The sequence below is a fragment of the Oxyura jamaicensis genome, chromosome 4, assembly GCF_011077185.1.
Source record: "Oxyura jamaicensis isolate SHBP4307 breed ruddy duck chromosome 4, BPBGC_Ojam_1.0, whole genome shotgun sequence".
Taxonomy (NCBI): domain Eukaryota; kingdom Metazoa; phylum Chordata; class Aves; order Anseriformes; family Anatidae; genus Oxyura; species Oxyura jamaicensis.
Window position 1 is genome coordinate 8,243,256 of NC_048896.1, and position 10,185 is coordinate 8,253,440.

At 45.2% G+C, this 10,185-nt stretch overlaps 1 long non-coding RNA gene across 2 annotated transcripts; it reads left to right on the plus strand.

The window, feature by feature from the left end:
• Positions 1 to 314: 314 nt before the first annotated feature.
• Positions 315 to 9,958, plus strand: LOC118166142. Of its 2 annotated transcripts, XR_004750366.1 has the most exons (4): positions 315 to 601; positions 4,715 to 4,763; positions 7,027 to 9,271; positions 9,752 to 9,958. It is a non-coding gene; the product is annotated as an uncharacterized LOC118166142 (long non-coding RNA). The 2 variants fall into 2 exon arrangements; XR_004750365.1 differs by lacking the exon at positions 4,715 to 4,763.
• The last annotated feature ends 227 nt before the right edge of the window (positions 9,959 to 10,185 follow it).

The following is a 10,185-nucleotide window of genomic DNA, read 5'->3' on the forward strand; positions in this document are numbered from 1 at the left end:
ACTCCAGTTCCCTGTGGCGGACATAGATATAGGCCTGTATATGGGCTAAAAATAGGGCATGCTCTTCTGCATTGTAATCCTTTGTCACTTTAATGCATGTTACATTTGGTTGCTGAAGTAGTTGGTTAAGCTAGGAGACATCTCTCTGCTTCAAAATACTGCAACTTGGCGGCTCTATTTGTCCTTTACTAATTCATTTGGGTCAAAGTTAGGCTTTGAGAAGGTTGAAAATTAAAAAGATGAGCCTGATTGCTGTAAAGCACAGGTTTGACTTGTGGCTTTCCCTGTTTCCTTATGCTTTCTTTACCTGCCTGAGGCACGATAACAGAGCTATCCATACGGGCAGTGTCAGTATTTTCATGCTGACGACAAAAATCTCCTGAACTATTTACTCTTGAGAAGCCGGCACCTCTCCCAAGCACAGCATTGCTGTGGTCGATGTATTCATCTTCCAGACACCTGAATATGGAAAGGAATGCAAAACACCCAGAAAAAGCAGAACCTGTCAGTCACCCCACAGCGGCTGTTGACATCTGAAAGGATGGATGCAGAATTCAAGCGCAGCCATCTTCATCCAGTCTCTCGTGTGCACAATTTACAGGTAACTCCTCAGGAGGTGGGGTACATGCTCTTCTCTGGGACACGTCTTAAATCTGTGCTTTGCAGTGGAGTCAAGGTACCACTCTTCTGCAGGGCAGGGCATGACCATAGCCAGTGTTAGCTCAACAAGAGGCTGGGGCAGGATGCATGGGAGCTGGGGGTCCTGTGAACCCTACCAGGGCTCCTCGGCAGCAGTGGGGCACCTTCAGCCAATGCAGTGGTTATCCGTGGGGAGCCAGGTGTTCCTGGTGCTACAGTGCATCCCTGGCTGTTGCTTTTGCAGGAGCTGCATGCTGGACCTGACCTGGCCCCTACACAGTGACTTAGGGCTTGGTGGCTCTGACTTTCCACAAGCAGGGCTGATGCTGAGCAGGGTATGCCCTGGTGGCAAGGGGCTGCTAGCAATGCTTCTCACCTGTCTGTCCCCAGCTTGTCACACAAAGGTCTTGCAGGCCCCCCGTGACCCTACTAGCACCCTCTTCCCCACCTGTCTCCTTCAGAGTGAGCGAAGCATTGCCCTGCATGCACTGTCATGGTCCTGACCCATACCACAGACAGCAGCAAGCACCCATCAATCCACTGGAGTCATTTTAGACTGCTTATATTCGTTTGTTTCATTATGCTGTTATGGCTCTCATCAGACACAGTGCTAATTAACTCAATCCCATCCTACCAAGTCCTGGCTTCCACATCATCTCCAGGGTTTCTAGTCCAGGGAACTGTAACAGATCATTTATCCCAGGGGGCTTAAATGGATGCTTTTCCATGGTGGAGCTTTAGGCAGAGAGACTCAGGATTGCAGGGGTGTGTTCGAGTCTAATTCTGTGTGTAGCATCAAAAATTGCATAGATTTTAAATAATTCATCACTGGGCTTCAGTATATTTAGTCACTCAAATTAGGAATCAGGAAATTTGCTCTGCAGAGAGCTAGTGTGTGTGTGTCATTGTCAGAGGTTAGCTCGGCTGCCTCCATGCAGAAGAGTTCAGAGAAACTAAGTCAGAGGAAGCGACTGGCAGTAGAAGATGCAGGAAAATGTGTGACACGCATTGCTGTGAGAGCTTTAGCAGCAGTGCAATGGGTGATACTGGTACATGGTCTAGTGGTATGTGTGTTGCTGAGGCACTGGGAGACCATAAGCACGGTTTAGGTGAGGTCTTTGGGCTTCAGCCCATGAGCTGCCGGCATATGGGGACTGTCCCCATCTGTTGCCCCTTGTCTTGTTTGTGGATTGCAAACCATGGGGGGCAGAGAGGTGCTCTTGTGCTTTTCTGTGCTCTGCCTGTGACTGTAAAACAGTCAGCACGGATGCTCGTACCCGTTAGTAGACGCAGCAGCTGTGGTGGGCTCTCAGTCACAGCTGGTAGGGACCCGAAATTTGGCAGATTCCCAAACCCTCTGCAGCAGTGCTGACTTTCATTGCAAAGGGATGGTATAGAAATACAGACCCACAGCTTCATTTAGTAGCTGTGTGGTTTCTGGAGCTGTCTCTCCCCCTTTCTTGACCCAAAGGAAATGCTTGATGAAGTGCTCCAGCACCGGTGAATGGGGAGGAGCCTGTGCACAGCATCTCCCAGATGATGAGATCTGCCTAATGTGTCAAAAGCTATCCCAGCTGTGAAGTGTGCTGGAGACTCTTGTCCGAGTGATAGTCTATTGATGGGAAAACACTGCTGTTCGGAAGGGGGTTGATTCTGCAAGGCCTCGACATCTATCCACCTCGACAGGAGCAGAAAGCTCTCAGCACGTCTCCGAGGATCGCAGCTCACTGCACAGGGTTGAAGCCCTTTGTCTCCCTCTTGTTTTTATGCATTACAGTCACATTATAAAGAAGTCCTGCAGAACATTCAATTACTTACTGCACAATTATAATCATATTTGTATACCTATAAGTAGGTCACCAGTCTCTTAGGTTAATCAATTATAATGGCATTCACACCGGTTTCTTTCATAAATCACTGGCTTTTAGTGTATCCACTGAGATAATGGAGGAAAACCATCTAATTTTGATCTAACTAGAATGAAATGTGAACGTGCATAATTTGCTCTCACAAAGTGTATCTAATGTTCTCTACATCTGTATTTATTTGTGCTGTTTCATGCTGCATATCGCTTAAGTGGCAAAAAAAAAAAAAAAATACAGAGACTGTTGCACTTAAAGCTAAATGACCCAGAGTAATACAATTTATCTGCATTTATTTTGCATTGTTCATCATGACAGATATTTTAATAACCCACTTCTGATGGCTGATGCACTGATTACAAATCACACTGAAATCTGAGGCAAGCTTGTTTGGTGTGATGCGAAGACATTTGGCAGAGCTGTTTTGCTGTGTAAACTAAGCGGTTAAATGAGTAGGGAGGACTTCACTCAGGCTGGAGGCTGCAAATGCTTTAGGATGTGGTGGGATGCCACCACACAGCGAGCATCTGCTGGGCCCCGGACACTGTAGCTGCTTTAATGTCTACCCAAGCTGCAGCTTTCAGACAGCTCAGTGAATGGGAAAATCATAACTGAGTGGTCTCTATTTTATGCCTGCCTCACTTGGATGCCTCAGTGCTGCTGTCAGAGAAGATGTGGGAGGTCCCTGTGCCACCCTTGGTGGTGGCCTTGGATAGTTCTTGCTTGGCTGCCTGTAAGGGAGTGGTTTTTGTGTTGCGAAGCACAGGGCAAGATCTAGACCTGTACTGTCATATCTGTCTGATCCCAGTTTAACTGGAGAAACTGGAGAGGAAGGCTGTGGACATGTTCAGGGGCTGAAATGCCTGACCTGCAAGGGTCTGGCTGATGGGCTGGGCTCGGTTAGACTGGTGAAGGGGTGAGTTAGTAGCAGCCTACAGCTGCCTACAGGGAAGATGCAGAAAAAATGGAGCTGGACTCTTCTTGGTAATGGTAAATGATGTTATAAGGGGCAACAGCAGCTCCGGAGGCTCAGTCTGGGTGTTAGGAAAGGCTTTTTTCCCTTTGATAGGGGTGCGTCCTTGGTTATCTGCTGAGGTGGTGGCATCTGCGTCTTGGGAGGTTTTCACACCCTGGCAAGAAAAAGCTGTGGCCGAGCTCACTTAGTGCTGGCTGTAGCCCTGCTCGGGGTGTGGAGGGGTGGATTAGAGGCTCTGGAGTTCCCTCCTCAACAACAGTGCTGTGATCCCATGCTTCAGTGCCCCTGAAAGGGTATTCAAGAAGGGTGATACAATGGGGTGTGAACCTTTTGCTTCATAACAGATGCATGTTGTGTACTGACTGTCAAGAATATACAGACAGATCTGTCAGCACCTTACTGAGAGGCCCACCTATAGAGGCAATGCTGGCAGGAAGGTGGTGGGTTTGGTGTCAGCCAAGACCATTCCCTTCCACAAGCATGGTGGTACACTCATTGCAAACAAATGGCATTTGCCAGAAAGTGCAAACAAACTCTCAGTGTCTGGAAGATGTATTGGCTCAGTCCCCTTGCCTACATGCAAGCCACTGCTCTCCATCCAGCCTCTCTTGGAGCAAGTGTAATGCAAACCAGATTTAGCTTTCTGTCTGCATGAATATCTGCCTAAGCATCCCTTTGGCTGCCAGCCTGGAAAATGCCAGTGTTGGAGAGGTGGCAGTGCAGGGACCACGTCCTGAACAAAACCAGTGTGCAAATCAAACAGGGAGGCTGCTGGGACTCACCTTGTGCAGTTACTGACTACTCTGGAAATGAGTTATTGGTTAGAAAAGTGATCCTGCTTCAGCACTATCTGTTTGGAGCTGTGGAGCAACATTGTGCCTATTTCCAAACAAGATCTGAATGAGCAGGTGAGCACCCAAGCTCAGCTTAGTGAGATGGGAGCTCCTTGGGTCTTGCCCAGCTTCCAACAATGCTGCAAGCTTTCCCTGGGCATGCTGTGCCTTACAGCTTGCTTCCGTGGTGTGAGCGTGTCCCTGCAATCTCAAATGCAGCTGGGCATCCCTGCACAGGTGGCTGCTGCACAGGAGACCCTGCTGGAAATGTGCAGGGTGTGAACCAGCTAGTGTTGTACTGTTCTTCCCAAACAAGCTCCTGAAGGGGAGCTGGGTGGAAACTGCTCTTTTTCTTTTTTTAAACATTCATTGCAACCTTCTGCTAAAAATATTCATATTTTCAGAAGCAGCTGCTACCTGAGAAATGAACAAATAGCACTTCCAAATACTCTTGTAAGTTTTCATGTATGCTTTTGTAGAAAACCAAGATTTCTTATGGTTGAATTAGTTTGTTTTCATTGCGGGGAGGGGGGTAGAATGGCAATTCTTATCCAAAGGATAAGAACTGTGGAACTGTTTTTGACAAATAGCTTTTTTTTTTTTTTTTTCCTGTAAATTTTTTACTGACAAGAAGCTGACAAGAAGTTCTCCAGCTAGTGTGTCTTGGCCAACTGGAAGGCCAGGCTCATTACTAGCATTGCTATTCACTGTTTCTGTTCCGGGAGCCACAAGAGCCCGTAGATCATCTGTTGGCCCTGTTGGTCTCAGACACTGTGCAGGTTCCTGTGCAGATTTGGTGGCTGTGTCCAGGGATGGTGACACCATGCAGGGTGAAAAGGCTGGGGGTGGCACTCTGCTTTCAAGAAGCATTGCTTGTGCCCCACGTGCACAGTGTGGGCTTTGGGAAGGATGTCAGCCCAGCCCTCCGTGGCGTCTCTGCTGCTGCGTGGCTCCACTCTTGAGGAGCTTTTGTGAAGATTTACGTGTGTCGGGCTCCAATTTTAGGAGGGAAATCTGTCAGTAGATCATAAATGTTCCAAGTGATTTATGCTAACCGTTTTGGGTGCCTTAGTCCCAGGAGTAGATAAATTGTGGTTGAATGTTTTATTTACACTTTCAGGGAATTTAGTGTCTTTGGAAAGCACCAGCTCGATAGCCCCAGAGGGAAATTCTCTCCCAGTGGGATGACAGCCCATGGGAAGGGCTCTCCACATGCCCTGGGCAGCTCCCAACACCCTCTCCATGCAGGGCACTGCTGCAAGTGTAGGAAGGCATTTTATTTTTTAAATTGTTTTATATCTGAGTAGAGATCATTAATCTGTTTATATTTCTATGGGAGTTTGAAAGTCCTACATGTCTGAAATAACAGCAGATGGCACAATAGAGGGTTTAGCTGAGTTTTAGGTATGCAGACGAGTTTAATTAATTAACAGTAATCTCTTTAAAATGTATGGCAGAGTAATACCAGTCTAGTCTATAGAAAGATTCTTTGGGACTTAATAAAGCTCTGGGAGTAATTAATTATACAATAACACATGGTTAAGAAGATACCATCATCCAGTCAGTGGGCAGAGTTTGTGTTTGTCATTTACCAAAGAGGATCGCTAGTGTTTGCTACAGAGGCAGTCTGCAGTGGTGCATACGAGGGGTGCCCGCAGTCCCCAGAGTGCCCAGGTTGTAATGGGTGTAATCACCTGTGCTTTGCTGAGGGAAAACTGTTCTGGTGTAAAGCACGTGGCATCAGAGCAGGTACAGTTGCTTGGGAAAATGAAGTATTTTGTTAAAAACAGATAGTTAGCTTATTGCCTTACAAGCACCTATCTAAGCTCCGTTCAATTAATGAAACACAATTTGAAGTAAAAAGGATTGGTACCAACCAAACTACTGCACTATAAGCTCTCTTCTAATTATGCTATAAGATAATGTCTACCAGATTAAAATTTTAATTAGCTTAATTTAGGAATAGAAAAAGCATTAAGCTTACAGTTCTGAAACACATAAATGATATCAAGGGGGAGGGGAAAGAAGTGAAAGTCAGTTGAGCTTTGTGCACGCCTCATGCCTCTTGTTTTCTGTAAGACCTCAGCAAATCCCAGCAGGTTTGGGCTGCTGGGTATGGCTGCATGAGGCTGCCTGGGCTTTAGGGGGTTGGGTGCAGACGCCTGGGCACGGGGGTGGCTTGGTTTTCTCCAGCACTTATTTGTAACCCCAGCGGCCTGCAGTCCCTCTGGCTCTGCGTTCGGAAGGGAGAAACATGCTGGCTATAATAGAGACTTTTGTTCTTTTGTTTTGTTTTGTTTTTCTTTTTCCTCTTTTCTATTCATAGATTTAAAGGCCAAAACAGACCATTAAGTTAAACTAATCCTACATCCTGCATGACAAAGGCCATCCCGCCCATCCCCTAATTCCTCAATACCCAGGCTGACCATGACCGTGTGATTAAATACAGTTAGGAAAATGCACTGCGAGAGCCTCTGTGTGCTCCAGACATGGAGCAGGACCCCACCGAAAACACCCAGTCTTGATTTAAAGACTTTAAGTGGCAGATGATTTATTCCATCCCTCATGAAACCATTCCAATGCTTAATTACACTTACAGTAAAATAAGTCATTCGGGCGGAAAGCATGGGGAGCTGTAACATGCAAAGTGCACGGTATATAGTTGTGTTTGGTTATGAGGTAAGGAATCCAACAAATCTCTTTTATGTCTTTTCAGGGAAGAAACAAAGGCATTTGAACCATTTGCACAACATAGAAGCTCTCCAGCGCAAGTTTTTAAAGGGCTGGAGGCTTGCTGGGGAAGCTTTGAGGAGAGGGAGTAATAAAGAAAAGAGGGTTTTATGATGAAAGGTCGAATGGGAAACTTTTATTGGAGGGGCTTGGCCAGCTCCTCATCCCATGGGGGAAAGGAGGAGGAATTTGAATGTGGTGTTTTTGCTTTTGGAAGGTCAAAGCTATTCCATGCAACTGCAAAGCAGCATAAAAGAAATACACTTATTCCTCTGTCATGTCTGTCAAAAATGGAGGAGGGGAGGAAGTCCCAAACACTACATTTCAACAAAGCCCTGAAGGTAAAAATGATCCGCTGGCTTGAAATTTATCTTAATGAGCAAAATCCAGCCAATGGAACAGGGTGCAGATGAAAGTGACAGATGGGATCATTTAAAGTTTGATTCTTTGCATGAAAGAAAACATTTTCAATAACTTATTTTTCTTCTGTTTGTTACAGTGTTCTGTTTAGTGTCACAGCCTCCAATTGGCAGTCCCAGCTCTTTGGCAGATTAATTTATCTGGGGTCATATCCTCAGTTTTTGAAAATTCAGAGTTTGAGGGAGCTCCTGGAACTCCTCAGCTCACATAAGCATGTGGAGCTGGTCCAACAGTCAGTGGCAAGTCTCTCCAGCCAAGAGATTTTTGCTAGATAGGGACTGAGACCCCAAGTCTGAAGCTGTCCAAGATCAGTCTGCTAAGAGTATGAACAGTCATCAATCAGGTAGTCTGGAAGAGTATACAGAAGTGTTTCAATTTGTTCCCAAGTATTTTCAGACACAAACAACTACAAGGATTTACCACTGCTATATAAAAATATAGTCTGGGACCTAGTCAGGTTCATAAAAGTTCTGTGAAGCTGGAGGATGCATTTCCTTGTAGGAGATGTGCTGAATTTTGATGCTGAGAGGTGCTGTTGTACACTCCTTAGAGCACAGCATCATACTGTTACATGTCACTTATCCTTAACAGGGGAAGATAGGCAGGAGAAGGAATGGAATCAGTCCTATGCAATAAAATAATTGCTGTCTTCACCATTTCCTTGCACAGGTAATTCATGTTGCTGTAATGTACTGTAATGCAGCATCGGTACAGCATGGTGCATACGCAACATCAGCAGACCCTGCCACCCTCGGCTGAGCAGGAACAAAAGCATTAACCCTCTCTCCTCTGTCCACTTATTTCCCGATTAGATCAATTAGCAGTTAACAAAGGTCCAAGACAAGGAAGAGGTCATCTGTTAGCTCCTCTTATTTAAGCATTCTTTGGTGAGATTTTACAAAACAGAAGGCAAATGCTCGATTGTGCAACTCCCCAGCCTGGAGGACAAATTGCTCCAGTTGGCACCAGGGGGAAGAGGGGAAGCTAGGGCTGTGGTGGGGCTGCTGCTGGTCCCCAGCCACCCCTCCTGGGGCCCTGCAGCATCCCAAACCTACCTCAAACTGCTGAGCAGGAGGCTCGGACAGAGAAGGGGCAGTCTGCACTGCTCACCAGCCAGAGGGGTGACTGCAGCACAGAGTGGGTACCATCTCTAGCAGCTCCTCAAAATACAACTCTCTTGTCCAGGGCGAGGTTGGACCTGACCAGGGGTTGCTAACTGCACGTGCCCTCCCTGCCATGCTGCTCAGTCAGCTAGGAAGAGAAGAAAGTCATTGCAAGGAATTTCTTCAGCTGTATTCCAACAGCAGATTAAAATAGCTGCTACTATTTTAATCTGGAGAAGTGGCAGCTACTGCACATGCAGGACTGGCAGCAAGCTTGTCTCCCACAAAGTCGGGATTCAAAGAGTGTTCTGTGTCTATGATAATGCAACCACAGGGTGTAGCCAGCAGACCAGCCCTGGTAAAACATGGCCCTGGGACCATCTGACCCAACTGGCTAGAATTTGGGATCAGGAGGAAGAAATTCAAGCTTCCTGTTTTTTTTTTATTTGTTTTTTTCCTTTTAGTTATTGCAAAGTGTTGTAATACTGAAAACCCTAAACATTCTCAGGAAGCAACAAGACAGTGTTGTGCTCAATATTCTGTATTTACATACAACTCAGCCAAGGTTTGTTTGCTGAAATGTGTGTGGTAACATCCAGATTTTAAATACTGATTTTTATTTTATTCCAGAAGTTTCAGTGTAATATGGCATGAATATTCTGTTTCCTTGTGGATTTGTGATGGCAGAGGAGGAAGACAGAGAGAAAGGTGACCTTTTTCTTCTTTTCCCTTCTTTACCTTTTTTTTTTTTTTCTTTTTTTTCTTTTAGGAATACTTTTACATATCTGGAAAGTGGAAGTCTTGCCTTGTCCCTCATTTTTCATTTCTATTTGGAGGGGAATGTTTGCTGTACGCACTCTTGCAACTTGCAGGACTAGCCTTGAAATAAAAGAAGGAAAAATTATCTTCACATCTTCATAAATTGTGAATTATTTATTTGCTATCCCTGGTAAATCTGCTTTTGCAAACCCACACTGTGAAATGAGCATTTCTTTGTTTCACTGGACTATGAGATCACTCCCTGAAGATCCTTCAGTGCTCCTGTGCTGCTGCTTGGGAGGCTCCATGTAGGAAGCTGGCCCTGAAGCTTCTTTTTTTTTTTTTTTTTTTTTTTTTTTTTTTTTAAATATGCTTGGGACTCTTTTTACTTTGTCTTCATTTATTTTTTTCATTCATTTTGCAAATTAGGTAACTGCAAGAACCCATCTGTGGAAATTTGAGACCTTCCTGTGATTTTTTGCTTCTGCATGTGATCCCCTCTCAGGCAGGTTAATCCCCCAAGACTGTGGTGCCTGAATTCAGCATCAGTTTCAAGAAGCAAATATTTATCCTGCATCCTAGGTGCAATCTGTACACAAAATGACTCCAAATTAAGTAAAATCGATATTAACTACTCTTAGATTGAAGAGTGTCCAGGCAAAAGGGTGGTACTGCTTTAACTAAATCGTTTTCAAAGCCAATGTAATTAATTGGTATATTTTTCACTGTGAGGGACAGATTTCATACACTGTTCAGATTTCTTGAATGCCTTTGGACTAAATCCCACTGTATTTACTCCACACAGGAGTGTCTATTGAAATAACATTCGGTAATATTGTCCCTTTCCCCACTGCTCCTTTCAG